The sequence below is a fragment of the Lonchura striata genome, chromosome 4, assembly GCF_050655825.1.
Source record: "Lonchura striata isolate lonStrDom1 chromosome 4, ASM5065582v1, whole genome shotgun sequence".
NCBI classification, from domain to species: Eukaryota; Metazoa; Chordata; class Aves; order Passeriformes; family Estrildidae; genus Lonchura; species Lonchura striata.
In genome coordinates this window covers 43,009,280-43,032,406 of record NC_140706.1, presented here as the reverse complement: position 1 = coordinate 43,032,406, position 23,127 = coordinate 43,009,280, and the positions used below count along the sequence as shown (strand labels likewise).

Here is a 23,127-nt window from a genome sequence, read left to right as displayed (position 1 = left end):
CCTCCTCTGGGTCATGGATCTTTTTGCTTGATTTGTCTTTTCTTCCTGACTAGCAGATAGGGTTCTCTGTGCATAATTCTGTTTCTCTCTCCTTCCCCCACCTCTTTTCTTATGCCTAGAAACCCCTGCTGCAGGTCAGGGTGAGGTGAGCTAGCTGCTTATCTGCTGTAGAATGAGGATTAAAAGGGTCCTGCCTGAAAGGGTGATGAGTGATTTGTGTGACTCTCACTAAACCCAGCCTCCAATTCACTTGTTCTTCAGTGCTAATAGGAATAATTTCTCATTTACATGGACAGTCTTGAGGTGACAATCAGACTCAAAGCTGCCCTTTGGAAAAAAAGTAAGGTTTGTTCCTAGGACATAATGTATACACAGCTGATTCAAAAAGCCATCCTGGGAGATGGCTGGTTGTGGAATCAGTATCTCTGCCCTGTCTTACATTGTGTTACAGCTTCAAAGCACTGAGCAAAGACAAATGTGAAAGACTTCAGGGAGCTAGTGAAATTCAGCAAGGTGCATTAAAAATGGAGGAAGAAAAGTCTCTGGTAAGGCAATTAATTAGATTAACAACTAGCCATGTTTCTTTCATTCTATTTCTAGATGGGGAACAAAGAGATGACATAGACTTTTATTTCAGAAAAATCACTCTCCAGTGAGAAAAACAAGGACTTCCCAAACTTTGCTGGTGACAGAAGGCAAGGAAGGGTAATTGATAAACCATCATACAGATGTTTACAGAGCTGTTAAGATTTATGTGTGAAGACCATTCAACTCTGAAGATGCAGTGTTTTCTGTAAGGAAGAAGCTAACAGGTCTGTGAGAGACAAGCTTTTCAATTTCTCTTCCTGTCAATTTAAAGTGAGCTGCAAATTACCGACCTGCAGTTCTTGGGTGGTACAGTACTCAGTGCAATGCACTAAGCTATTTTTTCCTATGTGATTTTTTTGGTTAGAAATAACATGTCCAAGTCTATGACTGGACTGATATAGAAAGATAAAGTCACCATGTACATGACATGCCATGTACATATATACAGTGTCCTGGAATACAATACAATAGATCTTATATATTATATATATGTATGTATATATATATATATATATGTATGTGTGTGTGTATATATATATGTATATATATATATGTATGTATGTATATAAAAAATATCTATGATATCATACACAGAGTTCTGGAATAGAACATTTAAATATTTTGGTGTTGAGATATTATAGTGTTTATGTTGGTTAATTTAATGTTTTGTGTCTGTGTGTTTGAGATTGGTGGCACTGCCAGGGACTCTGGTACTGACCTAGAATAGCTAGCATGAGCTCTCAAATATCAGGCATTACAGCCAAGTGATATTTATGACTTTCCTCCTCTGAAGGCATTAAAGGCCTTGAAGGAGCACTTTGTGTGAAGACTTCCAGTAAAAGGTAGTACAAGAGGCTATTTTACTTTCTATTAGCATGGGAGGAAAAGGGAAGAAGAGTGTGGTATTTTTAGGATATTGGACAGAGTTGATACAGTCTCAGTGCTTTAAATTAGTCTGTTGCTGAATGTGTACCAGCTAAGTAAGGAAAAAGATATTATCTATACTGGAGAAGAAAAGTAAGCAAGTCCTTATTTAAAATTTAATCAAATTTAGACTTCAGTAAATTTCTACAAAATAGTTACATACCTACTAAATCACTTTAATTCTTGACAGATAATGTTGTACTAAGGAAAATATAGTAGGATTGTAATTGGGTTTGGGGGTAATATACTTTGTAGGAAACCAGATTATTAGGATTATTTTTCAACTTGACTTAACCTGTTGCCCTGTGAGGTTCCTGTCATTAGACTGTGACAGGCCAGACTACCTCACTCACTTGAAATCTTTGTTCCACCTGAAATGTACCCTGCTCTTATACCTCCCTTTGCTAAGATATCCCATGGATATTTATTTGCAGTCTTTTCCCTCCACTTCACAAGCCTGATTTTGTCTAAGGAAGGGAAAAGTTCCTGATGTTATGCCATTATCCCCATTTTTAATGACACATGGCCATCTTGAGAGAATTTGTTATTTCTATACTGCTTTTTAAGGTCACTACTTAACCAAGGTAAGCAAATACATGACTTGACTAGATGTTCTGACACCCAGATCAGCTTCCAGGATTCATAAATTATCAGAGGAAAGGTCCAAATCTGTCTGAAACGTAATTGAGATTAATTGTGAAGATGAAGCACAATATGATATTACACAGTACAAGCCAAAGCAAGGCGAGGTGCAGAATTAGGCCAGGCTCTTAAATCAGCAGTGAAACTGCCCACAGTGCAAGTAAGAGCACTTGCTGAGAAAGCACCAGTATGCAAATATTTTTCTACTTGCACACTGTTCACAGCTTCTTATTCAAGTCTTCCCTAGGACATTCACTGAAAAGAAAGAGGGTGACCCAGTTTAGGGGGGATCTTAATCTTTAACATTTTAGATTGCTTGCAGGTGATGCTTCTATTTAGATCTCATATAATGTCACACTGCCTGCACACATTGTGCAGCTGATGGCCTAAGGCCAGCTACTCTACCTACTTTCAAGCCAACTTTGTTCATATTATCCAGGAAATGGACAGCTGAATGGAGGAGGTTTTGCTCTGTGAAGAGCAGTGGGTTGTATTTAGATGTTAATAACATGTTCTATTAAATGAAGAAGGCAGAAGTTGAAGAGCTAAAAATGTGGTAAAAGGCTCAGCAATGTTTTTTAGCTGCTGCAGAATTCATACAGGCAAAGTGCTCTGGCTGTATGGATCTGGGTAAGGGCCTAGAGAAATTTTGCTTTTTTATAGGCTGTTCTACCCCAGATTCTTTCTGGTTTAGTCTCTTTTATTTATTTTGTTTATTGACAGTTAACAAGTCTCACTTATTTTGTAATACAGAATGCAGATTGTTTGAACCTGCATATTGACTTGTTTTATGAGGTATCTGATACATAAAGTAATTAACAATTTAACTGACAACTTGGATAGAGAACTTCTCCTGGCATGAAGACATAATGCAAATGTTAATAGCTTTTCTTTCAAAAGCAGTGCTCCCTTAAAGCCATAATAGGGAATAAATGCAATTGGGGATACCTGAGTAGGGAAGAATCCTGAAAGTGAGATGTGAATTCAACTTAAAAGGATCAATGCTATTTGTGGTAAAGGACCTGGGTATGTGGCAGCTGAGCATTGCACATCTGGCCCTTCAGGGTGAAAATTTCTGCCTCTAATGCTTATACTTGGGCCACAGTATAAATCAGCAAGTCTTTTCCCTGCATGTATCATTGCAACATGCAGTGATATAGGTGCCTATAGGATGGGAATTTACAGAATGCTGTGAATGATTTTTGTCTGAGCTGCTAATGCAGCTCTTTCACTGGAGTGATTGGTTGGATTGTAAGGTTTTTGAAATAAATAATGTTTTCTTATGTAAGAGGCTCTGGTGTTCAAGGCCCCATAGTCTAGTTGAAGAGTAACCTACAATGTGTAACCTACAACGTGCATTTTGGTTGCTTTTGTGGCAGTGTCACATAAGGAATTAGGATTTGGTGCTGGAGGAGATGAAGTAGGGAAAACAGTAATGGCTAACTTTGTACATATGACCTGCTTTAGCTACTGGTGATGTGATGAACAAGAGAGAAAATACATGAAGAAATATTTCTTCCTCTTTGTCTATAAATGTATATAACACACTAAATACATTTCTACATGCTTTTAAAAAATTCTTTGAGCACTCTCTCCATAGGATTATGCATTAAAATGAAATTAATCTCTCAATTTGAAACACACAAACTCAGCATTTGCTATATCTTTGCTCTAAGAAGGGGATTCAGACATTGTGGTCTCCACCAAAGAATGGCAGATTGTTGGCAGAATCTTTTTTCCATTTGTTTCTGCAAGTGAAACAGTAAATAAATCAATCATGCATTATTACTGGATTAGCAATCACACTCCCAAATGCTACTAGCTATTCTCACTCTTTCTCTTGAAGATTACCTTTAAATCCTATCAAGAGACAAGATTCCTTTTGCCTTGCCTGGCATTAGCACCCTAGTGACCTACAGCCAAAGTCAATAATCACTAAACTAGCTCTTTGTCATGGTGGAAGAACAGACTGTCTTAACCAGATCCACTGTTTCTTAAGAAGAATTTTGTTTCTCTTGTCATTGCCTCCACTTTTTAGTTTTTCCTTTGTATAATTTTTTTCCACCTCAGCCAATCTGAAGCTGAACAGAAGGAAGTTTGCCACAATGAATGACTCAAGAGTCTGTTGTGGGGTCACACAGAATGGGAGAGTTTTGCAAGGCTGAAGACTGCAGAGGAGCTGGATCCGAGTAAATGAGGAGAAGGTAGGTACTTAACACATTCTTTCTGGTTAATCAAGCTTATTTACCTCTTGTCTGCAGCTGAGCGTGGTCTGTAAACCTGCCTGTTCCTCTTGGTGTAAAAGCAGAGAAACAGCACTGGAGATAGTCATAAATTAATGAGACAAATAAATCATGGTCTTTGAGGTCTCCTTGTCTACAGTTTCATAGAAGAGTTACTTAAAATTGCATGTTGCACATATAAAGTAGTACAACACTTTTTTTAGTTTGTTTTGAAATGCTCACCAATGAAATGGCTTAACTCAGCAGTGACTCCTTATTTTGCCTCATAAGCTACTTTGTGTTTGTTTTCATGGCATTTGTTTCATTATCACTGGGATTAATTTACAAAAGCATTGGAGTATTTTATATGCAAAAAAAAAAAAGTTTAAAAGTAAGATTACTCTTAAGTTACCATGTGCTTAATTTTTAAGGAGCAGTTATTTTTAAATGTTTGGGTTTGAAACCTGAAATATATAGATACTAAAATATTTTGAATAGTAATGAATATTCTTGCAGTTTCATTATGTTTTACTGCCTGGAGAATTCACATTAATATATCTGTAAAATATTTTTCTTATAGCTTTGTAGGTTTTTTTGCTAACCTGTTACTAGACATGAAAGATGGTCTGGAGATTTAAAATGTTCTTAGTATGTGGACAAAGATAACAGGATATGAACTGAAAGGTGTAAGCAGCAAGCAGGACTTTAATTCTACTTTGAACCCAACGATGCATGATTGTGCAAATAACTTCCTCAAGTGCCTCCCAGTAAATATGCAGCCTCAGTATGTTTGCAGCACTGTTCTTTCTGATATGATCAGTATAGTTGTCTTCTGGGGTGAATGGTTAGATAAAGGAATGGGCTAGCATTCAGAGCAGGACTCCCCATGTCTGACGCTTAAGGTGTTAGACTGTTTCATTCAGAACTCTTTATTTCCTCGATTCACCACATTTTTAGTTCATAGTGATTCTTCTCTAGAAACTGCAAACAATAATGGTAGACAAGGAAGTCTGGGTGGGGGTTAATGTAAGAAAGCAAGGACCAATGCAACTGGACAAAAAAGAGCAGTTAAATGTTTGAGCATTGAATCGAAAAGTAAGAGAAAGGTTTTCCAGTCAGCTCAAATATTTTTTTCTATGTGTAGGGAGAGCAATCATGTGGAAAACAAAATCTGGGAGGCACCCAGACTGAAAGCAAACTTTGGTTTGTACCAAGAATTTCCTTAAATTAAGACCTAAATGGGCCAACTTGCTACCATTTAGTCCTCCACCCTCACCTAATACTTATTCCTCTGTGTACAGTCTCAGCTCACAAGACTGCATTGAAAATTAAGGTTATGGGCTCATCATTGTGCATGGAGTGTTTTGCTGGCTTTCAAACAACCTCTTCTCTTTCTGCTGTTTAAGCAATGCTTTTCTGGCTGCTTAAAGCTCAGCTTCATGGTGTGTTCACTGGCAGGCTCGCTGCCTGTCTATGACTGTTGGAGCTCCAGCCCAGCAGACCATGCGTGTGGTCCCCACTGTTGTCGTGCCAAGCACAAAACATGATGAAGCTTCCAAAGGACTCACATGATGTTTCTCTAATGCCGGGTTGCTTTCTTCCAGACTCAGAACACTTACTCACTTACTATGTGAAATTTTATTTGTTCTCTTTGGGTTTCAGCATCTTCTCAGATAGGGTAATAAAATTTTGTTTGCTGTATAAAAAATGTGGAAGAAATGCAGTGCAAGTGCAAATATGACTATACAGCAGTTATTAGTGAAATGATGTGACTGTTTAGATGAAACATGATTAAGAAAATAGAGAGGTCTTAAGATAATTTTCAGTCCTTTAAAGCTATGAAACCCTGTAGTGTTCAGGGTCTTTTGGTAGCATACCACTACCTTACACTTTTCTTTTTAAAAATAAATAAATTAGATGTGCCATATAAACATTTTTATCAAAACTTCATATGGTATGCAAACCTAGTGTGATGTAAGGAAAGGTCATTCAGAGAATAATAAGCTCTGTGGCTACCAGGAAAATTTAAATCTTGGGCAATGTTCTTTGTCAAGAAGGTATCTCAAGACCTAGGCTACCTCTTTACAGAGGAGGCATTGTAATGATGAGTACATGAGGGACAGTGAGCTGCCTCAGTGCTGCTCTGATGGGAACCATGTAAGTGCATACAGCAGTCACCTGCTCTCCCCGCAGCAGACCTTACCTTGAGGAAGGTGATTTCATATTTGGATAGATGATGAATAATATTTCAGTATTATGGGTTGGTTCCCAGGCTAGTGTTCAGTGGGCAACAGGAAATAATGTGTCCACAGAGACAAACTTGAAATGCTGAGCCATATTGCCAAGCTGGAGAAAGATGCAGTGCTTCCATCTTGTGGTGTGCATTATTTTTTTTCATTGTCAGTACAGCCTCAGGACACTGGAATTGTGAGCCATGACTAGGTTTTAGAGGTGCTGTTGTAATACAAACAGTACTTCTACCACTAAGCAGCTTGCTTTTTAATAGGCGGTCTTCACAAAAAAAACCCAAACCCAAGGTAATTACAGGAGGCCAGGGAATTACTTCAGTTACACCAGGATAGCAGCCCTCTGTCCAGAAAAGCAGCTTTAAGCACAACTCTGCTGGAGCAAGTTCAGTCCAGCTCATTATAACCAAGTGTCAAGACCACAGCCAGATCCTAAACTGTCTTTTAAAAACTACCTGTTGTCTGAGGAGCTGCTCTGCTTTTGCTTGATAGCATCTCTTTTTTCTCTCCTCCCAGCCAAGCTCAGAGCAGTAGCTTTCACCTAATGGTGACTCTGCCCTCTGCACCTGTCCTGGTTTGGGAAGTTAGAATTTGTAAACCTTCTTTCATGCTCTTGAGGTAATTTCCCATCTAATGTGTGCTTTTGTGCTGGCTTGATTGGATAAACATAGGTAGAGGAAAAAGTATGTATGCCTGCCATTAGGATTAGTTGTTACAATTTATTTATGGTGCCTTTTAATTATTGAAATTTTGTGGGACCAATGGATATCTTATGTTCCATGAATATTTAAGCAAGCTCTATCTGAAGATGATGATTTTGCAGTTTTTTGCCTTATGAGTACTGACCTCTCGATTTTGTTCTGCCAAGTGAATCTAATTGGATTTTACACCTGCTGCTCCCTCATCTGTCTAGAAATGAGTCTGGATATGACTGTTATGATACTTCTATAGCCAATGACTCCTCATGGGGCTGAGGTTAGGCTTTTGAAACAAATGAAATTTGTAGTCACTCAAGTCAATCAGAATGAAAAATTTTAACTGCAGTTGTTCTAAAGATCAGTACAGGGTTAGTATTGATGAAATATTGTAATCCCTGTTTTTTTAAATCTTCTAAGAGCAGGTTGTATCCACAGTGGCATCTTCTTGGTCTCGAGACAGCAATTCTTGGCTTTGAGTTACAAATACCCCATTTCCTGAATGGATACTAACTTTGAAGAAATTAATAATTCCCAACTGTCCACAGTCTGTGGACACAAGAAATAATTTATCAGTTTGACAGTGTTAGGAACAGAGGAAGGTGATATAAGACTGAGGAGGAAAAGGTCTGAAAGAAAAAAAAAAAAAGATGGAACAAGTTGATGACTGTATGGAGATGAGAAGTAAGCAATATGAGTGTATTCCTCATGAAATGGGATAGATGGGATTAAAGAAACCCAAGGAAAGTAATAGTGAGGAGATATGAAATATGCTTGTATCTAGTAAATATGAGCACAGAAGCAAGAGGATTTGGGAGGAAAAGAAAGCAAAAAAAGAGAATATATAATGAAAAAGGCCTTGCTGAGCTGACAGAAGAATGTCTCTGGAGGAGAAGAATGCAAAACTATAAAGAATTGGGTATTTTGACTATCTTAAGACAAAGCACAAATTCTGGCAACAAGGGAAATTAAATTCTTTAGAAGAAGGAAAAAGATTTTCAAAGAGAATAGAATTGACATAGATTTGGAGTTAATTTCAAGTGTTATTCTATTGAAATGTGGTTTATCAGCTATTATACTAAAATAGTTATATTTGATTTTTCTGGGAAGCAAAATCACAGAGAAGTTTGCTGCAATTTTTAATAGCTTTTCTACAAGGTCTAGTGTTTCAATTATCACTACTAAATGGTATAGTGAATGATCCAGATAGCCTGACACCCAAGGATTTGTGTTTTCCTTGATATGGGTATGTCTGCAACATAAAGGAAAGATGACTCAGACAATTTGAGGCAGGCTGAATGTAGGTGTTGTTGTAGGGTGACTGAAATGGCACAAGACTGTTCTGCATGTGCCTGAGTAATGTCAGAGCTGAAACCTTCACCGTTGTCGCTGCTCTTGTTTCATGTGTACATCATGCTAGTCAGGTGCATGACTGTAGTGCAAAGATGTCAGGATTGGACCTCAAAGGTGTGAGAACAGTGTCAATGCTTACAGAAATGTGTTAATTAATAATGAAGAATATTCAATGTTCTATGTACTGGTTTCAGCTTTTTCGGCTGCTGAAACAGCTTTGTGTCTCACTAGTCCTGGTTTCTGCTAGGAAAGTACATGCCAGAAGCAAATGTTCCATTTTAGCAGGGTTGGCTATTGAGGGAAACCTGAACTCCTGAAAGCCTTCATTCACTTTAAATGGGCAGTCTAACTTATGTTGGCAGGAACAAGGTTACAGTTAGATGATAATCTTATTCTCCAGCATGGTAAAGGCCATAGAAAGAATGGTTTTGGAAATTACTTCCTCTGTTTCTAGCTCAAAAATTACATTTCTTTGGAAGAGGAGTTGCTTTTTCAGCTAAGGTTTTGTTGAAACCAAAAGATTTATTTTCAAGTACCTCAAACATCTTAGCATAAATGCTTATGAAAAGACCTTTTCAGAACAAGACTTGCAATATAACAATATGGTTTTAAGTATAAAGGGTAAAACTCCAGTTTAGTCCTTCATGAGTATGGTAAGTGATGTTTTAAATTTTTAAGTAACTTTCTTAGAGTATCTTATCCTAATGCAGGAAAATAAACCCCATCACTTCAAATACCTCATTACAGCCTCCTTTTAGGGAGTTGTAGTGAGCAGTAGGTCATCCTTGAGCCTCTTTTTCTCCAGACTAAACAACCCCAGCTCCTTCAGCTGCTCCTCATATACCCTTCCCCAGCTCCATTGCCCTCTCTGGACATGAAAAGCGATATAAGTAAGGTATTTTCTGTTTGTTTGCTCTCTTCCTGCAATGCAACTGCTGGCAAATTAAAGCCCAAGTAGAGTATTGGAAAAATACATGTTCAGGGAGAAGATGTTCAAGATGAAATGTCCAATACAGCATGTGAAATTTTAGGGCTGAGATAATACGTAAAAAATTACACAGACCAAATAAACAACTTTATCCATAGGCACTCATAGGCATCACTTTGGGTATTGAAACCCCAGTGCCAATATTAATTACCAAGTAGAACTTTCTATGATGTTGTGGTTTTTGTAATTAACTCAGGGGTTTTTTTACAAAGACTGTGGAGTTGACATATTAATAGGATATAACAAATACACAGATACTGGAAGCTATGGTGCTTTTACTATACTGGATGTTCAGCACTGTGTAAGTACGGAACAAAAATCTGCATATCCAGACAGGGCTGTTCTGTTTCTTCTTTGAATGTTTCATTGCTTGGCTAAGTTAATTGTATACAAGCACAGCATGATTTTCCCTAGCTGCTTCCTTTCGAGCTGAGGGAAAACACTTGATAAAGGACAAAAAGACTTGTTTGCAGCAGATCAATCAAAGTAAATCCCATTTTAATTGGAAAATGTGGAGCCATTTATTCTTATTTAGTCATGTTGCCTGCCAAATATATGCCTTCTATCTCCAGCCACTTCAGCACAAGTCTCTTTAATATTCTTTGTGTGTATGTTTAGTAATGGAAAAGTTTGTGTTTATTTTTTATACTGCAGAGTTACTGAACTGCTTTTGCTTAAATTTGATACTTATCTTTTTAAAGACTAGCTGGAAATTACCACCTTGAAATGTGAGTTTCAAAGCTCCGCGCAAACTGTAGAATTATCAGGAGATAAGAAGAGATGAAAGGAACTTTAATGTTTATTCATTTTGCTTCTTACCTTTGATTATTAGTTACCTACAAGGAGGACTCTTTCCATAGGACACTATGCTAGCATTTTGGACGTCCAGACTGTTATCCCTGAATAGTATTCTGTCAGTAGTTTCCAGTGGTTTACTTGTCTTATTTACTGGAAACTACCTCACCTTAACTTGTGTGGCTGACTTCAAACCTTCTGTGAAACATTCAATTTTAAAATGAAATAAAATATGTTCACATTTCACTTGGGCCAACCCTTTTTGCAAATCTGTTTTGGGGTGCAGTCCCATGAGTTGCTGGATAGTGCAGGGTATAAACCTCTGCCATGGGGCTGTGGCTGTGAGAATTAGAGCTAGGAACCTGTGCCAGTGGATATTCTGATGAAGGAATAATGACAAGGAACAACTGCCTGAAAATACAGATTCTCTTTAGAATTAAAAGGATACTATTCTTGCCATTTCTGCAGAGGGTCCTCTGGGTATTTTCTTCTATTACAATAAAGGAGATAGTCCCTTTCTTAGGTAATTCCAGGTTCCAGTTTTACCAGAGTGTGTTCTATGTGCATGTATGAAGGAGTTGAACAGGTTGTACCTAAATTTGGAAGAGGATGCCTAAATAGATGGTGCGTATTCTTTTAGCATCTGATTCAAAGATCTTTTAAATGCAACAGAAAGTCGCAGTGAACTTCAGTGAACACTAAGCCAGTAACTCCTGTTCAACAATACAGGCACTGCAAGGCTGTAATCAAGTGGATAGATGTGCCTTTGCAAAGGATACTGATCATCTCATGGCTCAGCCTGATTTCTTATCCCAGGTCACTCATCAGCATGACTGCTTTCATCTTTTTGCCTAGCTTTGCAATAGCCTGAAGCATCATAAAATCCTCAACTTTATGCCCTTTGTTACATATAAGTGTAGTCTTTGACAGACTGCCGGGAACAGACATACTTCAGCTAGCATTGAAGTCTATATAAATAGGAGCATTTTGAGGTTCTTTTGTTGCTGTTGTTTTTGTTTTGTGTAGGAGGATGATATGTTTTGTTGATTTAAGATGTTTTGGGAATTTTAGTGGTGTATTTGGTGTTTGAAAGCAGCTGGATTATTTTCTCTCTAAACTTGCCAAATGGAATTTATTCCACAATGCCCTTTGGCATTTTCCAGAATATGCTGCCAACCCTGACTTTTTAAAATAACTGTAGCTTTCTTTCCTTATGCTGTCATCTTGTTTTCCAGGTATTTTTGGTATAGAATAAAAGCTTGAAAACATATACATAAGGTGGGCACATTTCAAAAAGAAGTTTGAGTTTTTAAAGAAAAATGGGATGAGAGACAAAGGCATATCAGAACGCAGACCTGCCAGGCATTTAGGATCAAATGTAGGTCATCTGTTTCATGCTGTGGCATGTAGAGAAATTTCAGATTTCTCTTCCAGCCAGTAATTGAGCATGTAAAAAGTGTTTCTGTGAAAATGAAAAATCATGAAATATTGCTGTCCATGCAGTGAACACTGCTATTTTGTCATCAGTTTTCTATGCAAATGATTTTTATTTTGCTTGTATTGGTCTTTTCAACAGGGGTCTAATGCAGAGTTCCTACTGAAATAGGAAGGAATACTCATTTTGAGCAGTTTCAAATGTCGCCACAAGTATTTCTGCTGAGTATTGTAAACGGAAAGTCCAAAATTGTTGGAAAAGACCTCTCTAATCAAACATGATACACAGTATACAGCTGCAACTCATGAACCCTACAACACATAACCTTACAAAACTTTGTTTTTCCGTTTGTCGGAATGCTTGTATTGCATTGAAAAATATTAGAAAAAACAGTGATGATAAGCAAGCTCATAATGCCCTTAAAGAAGTGATGCATGGGGAATTGTTGCCTGCTTTGCAGTCTTGTCATGCATTGGAGTTAGGATTGCTAACTACTCTTTCAGAGGGAGAAGTATCTCCTGTCATTGCTGAGCAAGGAACAGGAACATTCAGTCTTGGGGGATGTGCCAAACATTTCTGATGCAGTTTAGGAATATACATGTACACATCAGGTTCTTACTTGGTGCTGCCTGGCCCAGATGGAGTCATAAGTCATGAATCATTGATGAGGTTTGATTCATGGTCATGGCATTCTCCCTACAGGTCTCTTGCATGCTGGGATATCTCCAGCCGGTGCTAATCTTTGTGGATGACATTTTTTCCACACTAACACTGGATTGCCAGCTTCTCAACAGGCAGAGCAGCTTAGAAAAAGGAAGTCCTCCTAACTTTTTCTTGACTCTATGATTAATAGTGTTGGGGACTGGCACTTTGAAAATGGCTCCAATACCCATGTCTTAATGATCATCCACACCCATCAAAGAAGAATGTTGTATTTATTGCCAGTTAACCTAAATCCCTCATAAGATAAATCAAAGGATAATGTATTTCCATAAGCCAAATATGGACAGCAAAGTTAGTAGGTGTATAAGCAAGCCAAAAGAAATAAAAGTAAATCTTGATATCCACCTTTACTTTAGCTCATCTTCAGCTAGCAAGCAGTCAGAATACTTTGGTCCTTTCTGGCTGGGATCTAATTCTTGGACAAAGCCCACTACTTTGCATTTAAATGTCACTGAAAAAACCCTATATTTATGGGTTACATGCATGTGGTAAGTGGCCAAACTTTTCTTGGAATTCTCTTCATATTCAAGCATTCTGCCTCTTTTTGTTAATGTTTTCCTGTACTTCATCACTTTCTTCGGGGTCAGTTTAAATATTCTTATACAGGACATGTAACCATTCAACTTATTGTAGAAATATTGATGTATTTCAGATGTTAGCTAGACAGTATTCTCTTTTCCAGATGCCATACAGGCTGGTTCCTTCACTGGACTCTAAACTAATCATTATCCCATTTGTGAGATAAGCATTCTTTCATCTGACTGATGAAGCACAAACCTCAGTATGTAGCTTTTCACAAAGCTGTATCTTTGTACCAACAGTACTACCAGGTACAGGCATGTAAGACAGATCAAAAGTTGGGTACATTTCCAGTTCTTGAGCCTCATCATGACAATAACCAGCACCTTTGTTGAGACATTAGATTTGAGATCAAGGGTTACCAGTCCTTGAGAGATGCAGTGGCAAATTATTTTCTGAACAAGAAGATGGAAAGGATTTACTACAGTGATAAACTTTTTAGGTGCTGTGTACAACTAAAGAAACATTGTTACTAGTTACAAAAACCCAATTTTTAATGCTCTGTTTAGGATAAAAGTAGATTCTATGTAATTTAAGGGAGTCATGGGGGAGGAAAGGAATGCTTTCATTGCTGCTGAGGAGTATGGAATATACAAAGTGGTTTCAGATAAAAGGTGATTTTATTGAATTATTTAGGGGTGATGAATTCCCTCCATGATCTAGCAGGAATAAACACTGAGTCTGTGCCCTGGTTTTCCAGTGTGAGGGAGCTAGGTACTTCAGTACTGTGGTATATGATCTGTTACAGAGTGTCAAGATCAAAGATCAGAACTAAATGTCACTGTGAAGACCCCTCTCCACTACTTTGTAAGCTCTATAACATTACGTTTGAGAACAAAAAAAGGTCTTTGAATTAGTACCTCTACATGGTAGTTCTAGCTACACACACAGGAATGAATATCAGTGGATCTATGCTAGTGAGAGAAGGAAATTAAAAACAACACCTATCTTGACTTTTTAGCACATGTACATGTATGTACTGTTTTCCAATTTCTTTGCATATGTACATAGATAAATTGATTGAGAGTTGCTTAAAAACTGTGTACAGCACGGCGTAATTGCTAGAGGGGAAAATATCTTATCAAAAACTTGAATTTTACCCATTAGTGTTTATTGTGAACTTTTTGTTTGCAATGGAAAAGAAAAACCAAACTTTTTTACTTTCTCCTTTCCTCTTCCGCAGGCCACAGCCCCTCTTCTTTAATATTAGGTATGAAAGCCCAAATCCATGGAAGCCTTTAGTAAATATCCCATTGACTTCACTGAAACCAAAATTTTCCCTGAATTTATAAAATGGTTAAGCACTGCTAAACCACACATGCCATAATGCACACCCAAAATGCCAGTGGTTTCTTTTCAGGGACTGGCAAAAATGCTGCTGTTAGATCACAGGGTATTAAACCAGTGTTTCTGTTGTCAGATATCCAGCAGAACCATTGTTGCTATGCAGAGGAATGTTATTAAACCCTCCACTCCCCAAACTGTTCTTAATGTCAAGAGGGGAGTGTACCTTTTAACATATTGCTTTGGATTTTAAATATGTTTGCTTATTTGCAGTGCTTTGGAATTTACCTTTTATAAATACATGAAATGCATCTGCAATTGCCCATAAATATCAGTATTGTCTTTTAACTTCGTTTGAAAATATCCCAATTTTGTATACGAGCGCTGAGTAGGATAACCAACCTCTGAATACCTGTTATGAGCATCTCCAAAGTGTTTCTGATTTGTTTCAGAAGAACTTTGTCTAGGCATAGAAATGTAAGAATCCTTGGTTCTAAGAATTTCAGTAAGGATAGTTCACTGATTTGGTATGAAACCTCCCTAGGAACTCTAATGATTTTGCATAGATCACTGCGTATTTCCATAAGTGGTACTGTCACTTCTGAATTGATGTAGATATAAACTGCTCAGTGATCATCAGCGAGTCTGTATTTAATACCAACTTCAACCTGTACTGATCTGCCCAAGAACTGAGCACATTGTAGTCACGGGCTGTAAGTGCCAAAGGAAACATGGAGCTGTCAGAATGGGGCTGCTTCTATGCAGTTTGCTAAGACGTGAAATAGACAAAGATGCACCAGAGCTGGCACATTTAAGACTGTTAATGTATTTTTTCTTGTATATATGAGTATATATGGATTGTCCAAAATTATGTGCCATAAGAATATGTTCAAACCAGATTGCTTTTTGTAAAGGACTTTGCTCACACACTACACTGTTCAGTTTGTGTCTCCAGGATCTGTATGTTTCATTTGCTTTATTAAAGATTGCTTCCTGCAGGTACTTAATATAGAAGAGAGGCTTCCTGAAGGTGTAGTTCTCCTTACAGTCAAAAGATGGTAGTACAATTTCTATTCCAAGTGGCCCAGCAACACAGAGTAATAGCTATGTATCCATTGTATGTATCCTTGTAAGAAGGGATAGGGTAAGAAAATAAAGATGGGGCTTTGTAGATGAGATCCCAGCAGCCAGTTGTTTGTCAGGCATTGGTTATGACCATGACCTTCTCTGGTAGTCAGTAATCCTGAATGTGGCCAAGATGGCCAGGTTTAATTGACTCTAGTACAGCCATCAAGCCACCTGGTACCAGAATGGACATCTGTACTGAAGGGATTATTGAAAGGCTTAGGGGTTGAGAGAGCATGAAATGAAAGTGTCCTTATCATCTCTGACGTTTTCATGAAGTCTCTAAAAGCAACAATTTATGTAATTAAAGTAGCAAGTTTAATTAAAACTAACTATTGATTAGTTCAATGTTAACCTCAAAGTATTTTATACTGAGGCGCAGATAGTTCATTGCAAGAAAATGGTACTTCTGTGGAAAATAGTACTAGAGTTTCCTTAATTTAAAAAGCAGTTGCACTAACTGCTCAAAACAGAGACTTAAGACAAGCTGTTCCCTGACAAATGTGTACTCTTCCCAGCACATTTAATTTTCTAGGAATACAAAGCAAATAAGATGCTCATGCTCAATAAAATTAAATTTGTTTTTATCACTAATCAACAATGGGATTTCAATCTCAATCCTGTTAGAGCAGTTGTTTGCTTGGGCATACTCTGATTGTAGCAGAATCTGGGAAACTAATTTTACATAGAGAATACATTATGTTCTTCAGCAAAGTAGGATCAGTAAGGATCTAATATTCCTAGCACACAGATATTGAGATGCATATGGTGCTACATCTGAACTGAGAAAGCAGGAACATGTCTGCATGCAGCATGTGCAAAGATTGTAGTGGAAAATTTATATCCTTGAGTAATAGTGTTTCTGTATACACTGAAATGCTACTGTGAATCTGCTTAGAAGTAAAACTAATAGTTTGAGACAAGTGCTCAAATATCAATACAAGTGCTCTGCTTCTAGGTGTGTAATATCTGTTTCAGAAATTCTGGTTCTGCCAGTGACTGTAAAAATTGTGCTTGGTCCTAACAATTAAGCTCAGGCACCAGTATTAGGCACTGTATAGGGTCAGTGAAGTGCCTTCAGGCCCAACATAGAAGTAGCCAAAAGAAAACAGTGAACACAGGAGCTTGTCAATATTATCTTACTTTCAGGAACCAAGGTACAGTTGAAAGCCACACATTATCACATTTTTCTACCAAGGACTCCATTATAGATGTCATCTACTGCAGCAGGACTGTATTTGAAGAAAGCAAAACAAGTTGTGGTATTTTTCAATTCTCTGGCTTCAGACTGAAGGATACAATGAAAGCTATTGCCATAAAAAAACTTGGCAGATCAAGTCAGAATCCCATCTCTGGAGTGGATATGAGAGCATTATGCTGCAAAACTAAGTGTTTGTTTTCTGTTCCCTGATTTCAGGCTCAGCCTGGGAACAGGAGGAAATTTGTGACTTTTAGGAGGTGAAATTTTAGTTTCAGGTACTGGGGTTATCTGAGATGTGTCTAAATAATTATCTCTAGAAAATAATTGTAGAAGCAGACTGACATTTTTGCTTCTTTCCCACCAAGCTAGAACCCATTTACCACTAGAAATCAAGGAGAAATCATGGAGCACAGAGAATGACTTCTGCAAAACCTGAAAGAGATAAAAGATACTGCTAACATACATTCTTGCAGCTCTTTCCTCCCTCTTGCAACAATTTTTGTCTTAATTCAGTGGTTTCTGAAGCATTCTAGTTATCTCTAGGAATTTATTTTTTTTAGGCACACCATAGTGTGTGGTTCCTAAATTATAAGTAATCCATTGAAATAGCTGATTTGGACTGGACTGCTGGAAAAGATTGCTGATGAGTGTTTTGAATGAGTTCTTTTATAATTTCCATTACCCTTGGAACCCCTACACTCCCAGAAAGTTGCTCAACTCATTCTAAATTGGAGGTAAAGCTATAAAAAAGTCTAACTAGCTGGATGCATCAGTCACATTGGAATATAATTGTCTTGGTAGGTAGTTTTGGTTTGTGTGTTTTGTTTCCTTGTCTTTAACAATTATAAAGACATTTCAAGTAAACAGTGCTGTAGAAAGTTCGCTCTGGATATCTTTCGAGTCTGGAGACATCCATTTCAGTTCAGAACTTCCAGGGCACAAATGGAGTCAGAGTAAGTGACAAGCTGTCTCCATGCTGAGTTGATGAAGCAGGAGTCCTAAAGGTAAATATTTCTTGTTATTTTTTGGGCTTCCTGATCTGAAAGGGATAAGTGGAGAAGTTGTTTTATGGTGATGGTGATGGTGTCAAAGTACTAAAATGGAGGGAGAATGGGGACACTGAACAAGGCTGTTTGACTTCCCTTTTACAGGTGCTCCTTCCCCTGTGTATAGCAGCACCTCAGTTTCACTTGCTGTCTCTTACTATGTCCTGTGGTAACTGTATGCAAACCAAACAGTTGTATTTAATAATAAAGGCAGGGGAGGCCACTTCAAACAGGACACTGCATGTACTGTGTTGAAGAGGCTCTTGCTAAATATAATGGCATTAAAACTTTTCCAGATGTGGTTGAAATCACTAATGGATGTTAAAGGCAGAACCTGCAGCACTGAAAAACAGGCCTTCCATGTGACTAAATCCATGAGACAGCTAAGAAGCCGTGCTATACCTCCTGGTTGCAGTGCTCTCTGGCCATGTGACACATTGAGCAGCACTTTTTCACTCTTCCAAAATTATGTCAGTAGATACAATCCAGATCTTAGCAGAGAAACATGGAAATTAATATAATTTTCTGCTGGAGTTAGAAACCCTCTGTTCTGTGGGAGCTTGCAGAATTGTTTCAGCTTTTTGATTATAATACTACTGATTATGTATCTGAATTTCCTGACTTTCTGGATAAAGTAGTGAGGCACAGATGAGGTTATTACTTTTCATTTCAATGGGTAGAGGCCATCTGTATGAGTTTTATTTGGGCAAACGGCTGAGTCTGCACTTCAGTCACAGCAAGCTGAGGCAGTACTACAGATTATGGGCAGAGTGGCTGGAAAGCTGCCTGATGGTGAATGACTTGGAGATGCTTGTCCCCTGTCAGATGTGTTCCTAGGTGGCCAAGAAGGTCAGTGACATCCTGGCCTGGGTCAGCAATAGTGTGGCCAGCAGGACCAGGGCAGTGATTGTCCCTCTGTACTCGGCACTGGTGAGGCCTCACCTCAAATCCTGTGTCCAGTTCTGGCTCCTCACTACAAGAAGGACATTGAGGTGCTGGAGTGTGTCCAGAGAAGGGCAGTGAGGTTGATGAAGGGTGTGGAGCACAAGTCCTGTGAGGAGCATCTGGGGAAGCTGAGGGTGTTTAGCCTAGAGAAAAGGAGACTTAAGGTGAAATCTTATCACTCTCTACAGATGCCTGAAAGGAAATTGTTGTGAGGGTGGGGGTTGGTCTCTTCTCTCAGGCAACCAGTGACAGGAAAAGAAAAAATAGCCTCAGGTTTTGCCATGAGAGGTTTGGTTGGGTATTAGAAAAAAATTCTTCACTGGAAGGGTTTAAGCATTGGAACAGGCTCCCCAGGGAAGTGGTGGAGTCACTATCTCTAGAAATATTTTAAAACCAGGTAGATTTAGTGTTATTGGTTTAGCAGTCATTATGGTATTTGGTCAAAGGTTGGAGTTGAGACCAGCTTTTATGGTTCTATGATTTCTATACTGCTAGAATTTCAATTTCTGCTCAGTGACAAATTTGACTCTTCTGTGTATCATTATCTTAATACAGCCACCTGTGGTGTATCTATATAGAATCAGTGAAGCTTCTTTCTATCTCTATTTACTCTGGACCTACAAAGAAAGATTGATGGATAACATTCTCATTTTGATGTTAAGTAGGAACTTTCCAAGTAGGACCAATTTATTTGGTCTGGTGATGCAAAAGAAAATCTGAAAGTGTTTGGAATATTAGGAATTGAAAAGGGAAATGCAGTCATGCAATCTTTGTCATTTGAAACTTCCAAATCTTCCAAACTTCCTATCCTGGTAGAGCAAGAAAAATCATCAGGTTATTAGCAGATAGTAGAACTAGAAGACCTTTTTAGATTCAAGACAACTTTGCCATAAGCACAGACAACTCAGAGACTTCTTGATATTCTGATACAAAAATGTTTGATCCAGTAAATAAGGGACCATTCTCAAATATTTATTGGAAAAAAAATCTTAAATTATGAGAGCTATGGTCTTTGCATAGGAAAAAAAGCAAGATATCCTGACTGGGATAGACTGTTAAATTACTATGTTGGCCTTTTGCAGGTCTGTTGATTCTTTTTCTACACTGCTTAGCCATCTTTGCAATAGACAGGCTTTTATTTAGCTAGTCACAAGGTTTACTTGAGGTTAAGCACCTTGTTCAGAGATGGTGCTTTGTATCTTACACTGTTGTACCATGTAATTTCACAGAGTAGCTTATGTTCCACTCTCCAGGCAGTTGAACATCATCTCTGCTTCTCACCCTAGGGAATGACTAGTTCATTGGCCATGTCATGCAATCATATCACAAAAACCTTGGGGACTGTCAATGTTTAATCTGCCCTTAATGAAGCTTGCCAGATCAGCTTACGCTATTTGTCACTATTTTTTTGGCCTGGCTGCCAGAGCCTTGGCAAGGATTTGTGCTTCTAAAACAAAGAAATAGGCAGGCCTGCAGTTGTAAGTGTTAACTAAAATTGAAATCCATGAGAAACCCAGGCAGAAATCCACCTTTGATCTGTTTCCTGTGTGTTTTAGGCTAGATTAAAACAGTTTAGTTTTAATCCCCATAATGACTATTCCTTGGCTGAACTCAGGCAAGATCCATGCAGGGACTGAGGCCAGATGCAGGGCCTGCCTACTCTCAGGGGTAGACTAGAGTTCAGGAACCCTCAATCTGGAAGAGTTACAACGGAGTGAAGGCTTGTGCACAGCACAAAGGCTTGTTAGTGGCCATGCACAGAGCCAGATTGTGTGATTGTGCACTGAACTCCCTGGCATTTCTGTTTTATGAGTCACTATGCAGATCCCTGCCAGCTCAGGTGGCCCTGCACCCACATTTGTAGACATGGCCTTTAATACCTAATGGCTACCTTAAATACTTCAGGCAGGAATGTCAGCCTTCAAAAGCTGCCTTGTAACCCAGGTGTCTGGAGATGCTAAGCAGCAGCAAGGGCTGAGCAGCTGGGCATCTCCATCATACTTGGGCACAGAAGACACTGTGCCTGTCCTCTCTGAAGCATAGTGTGCAGAGCTCAGAAAGCACCTGCTGAAGCCCAGCAAAACAGCTCCTGCCGTCGAGGGGCACAGAAACCTGATTCTGTGCCTAATGAGCAGCCAATTACGAGGCAGAGACTGGACTTTCAAGGTTAGTGCCTTAAACAGCAGCCTGACTACGGGCTACATAGTGGGCTTTGTTCTCTCCCGCATTCCCTTTGCTATTTGCTAATAGCAAGGCAGCAGCTTCAGGAGGATTCCGAAGTTACAATAATCTAAAAAGATACAATTAAATAAGGGAATGTTGGTTATGCTTTTATCTGGCTGCTAAGAGATTTGAGCCCAAATCTGTAATTTTTCTGCATATGGTAATTGGCTCTCATCTCTTCCCCAGTCAGCTTTTTTAAGAAAGGGAACTTAAGAGAATGTGTATGTATGAATTCCAGTTGGAGATGGGCATTTTCCTGCAGTCCAGATGAGGATACCAAGTTCATGGAGAGAATTTAATATCTCACCATTCACAGTAGCTAAGTTAGACAGCTCTGTGCTAACGTGCTGGCTTTTGTGGGTGTCATTCCTGTGGATTGCTTAAGCACAGAAATCTTGGCAGGAGGAACTGCAGACTGCAAGGCACCTTGTGGTTAGGAGCTGACACCCCTGCCTGTGCCTCTTTGTGAATCTGTCTCTTCCTTTATTTACTGCTAAGATTTATTTTCTTCATCCAAAGCATGTTAATTTAATTAGATGGGGAATAGGACTTTTTCACTATAATAGGACCATGAGAGAGAAGAGACTGTAGTATCAAAAGCAATGCAAATCTGATGAGCAGTCAATGCCCTAGAAATATAAGTAACCTGTCTATGTAAAAGCCTGGTATGGAGTTAACTGAGGCAGTGCAGCAACAGATTTCCTTTGGAATAAGTGATGTAATATTGTACAAAGGGTTTCTATTGACACTTCTATCTCTGACCAAAGTTATATATAATATTGTGTTGTGATGTAATGGCATGGGAAAAGATGTGGAAAACATAATAAATACTGATGGAATGGGCGAAAGACATTTTAAATAACCACTGAAAATCTGCCTTTCTCAGCTGTATGGTAGACTGTAGAGTTGCTACCATGTTCCATGAGGTGTGCCAAACAATGTGCAGATCATAACAACTCAATTATATTTTTTTCTGAATCTGTTTGCTGAGAGGCCATTTTTGCAGATCTTGGGCTGTCAAGAGAAGCTTGAACTCCTAGAGTGAGCTAACTCCCTGCTGGAAGGAAACCAACAGCAAGTTCACAGGTTACAGCTGCATCTTTTTGTGCCTGAGTCCTGCTATGAATGCAGATCTTTCTTTTGTTAGTCTAACTGCCTTCTCAGCTGTATCTCAGCCAGGTCCCTTACAGCACGATTGGAGTTTGAGCTAAGAAGTGTAAGTGCTGCATATTAACTTACTGGAAGCACACTGGCACTAGTGAAATGTCCACTCCTGAGCTGTGTGTCCTTGCTTAGCCTGAGGAAGCCACAAGTGTCCATGGGTTGGATACTCACAGACTATGTAGATAAAGGAGAGGATTCCAAGTTCATGCTGCTTCCACAATGAGCTGGGTAGATGTTACTTAGCTCAGACCAGAAGTCATGTAACCATGTTGGCTTTCACTGTGCTGTGCTTTTCTGTGTTGGAAGAGTAGGCACAGCTATGAAAAGTAGTTGAGCCTTCTCATTCTATGTCAGTTGTTTCCTGCTTTAAAAAAAAAAAGCTGTTAGGTTCATTGCTTTACCTTGCTTTACCTCATTCTCAATTTGTATCTGTTGCTGTCTTTGTGCAATGTACTCTTTGAAGTTCAATGTTTTACTTAGCAAAGTATCAGAACTACATGAGTTTAAGTGACAGCTCAGCTCTTTCTAATCTGCTTAAGGAATCTTTTCATTTTATTGCTTTTCTTTTTGAATATATTGACTTTCCTAAAGCCACTAAATATATGTTTCACTAGACATTGTCTAATTATTCTTTAATTTTGTATATAAGATTAATTCAGAAATGGATGTAGATGTTTTGTTTAAAATATATTCCATTTTTTGTAATTTTAGAAAGGAAAAGATTGATTATAATGCTTTGTGGTTATATGTCCTGTGGGTAGAACATGAGAGCCCTGAGGTTTAAAAGTCAAATGTCAGAGAGGCCTGACTCCTGTGTAATGCTTGTCTAGGAATGTGATACTTGATAAGTCCTAAAATTTTCAGTCATGTAAGTTTTGTATCCTGCTGATGCTGAACTTCCTCAAACCCATTTGAAGAAAACACAATGCATCAAATCTTCATTTTTCTG

At 38.5% G+C, this 23,127-nt stretch overlaps 1 protein-coding gene across 2 annotated transcripts in view; it reads left to right on the top strand.

Annotated features, from left to right (window-relative positions):
* The first annotated feature begins 1,334 nt into the window (after positions 1-1,334).
* TRIM2 (tripartite motif containing 2) overlaps positions 1,335-23,127 on the top strand; it is a 111,938-nt gene continuing 90,145 nt past the window's right edge. Inside the window, exons 1-2 of one of the 2 annotated variants that reach the window (XM_085578059.1) lie at positions 1,335-1,430; positions 4,225-4,358. The gene's annotated coding sequence lies outside the window, so the exon portion shown is untranslated. Of the gene's footprint in view, positions 1,431-4,207; positions 4,359-23,127 lie in introns of those variants that run through there. The other variant, XM_085578060.1, reaches the window with a different exon arrangement.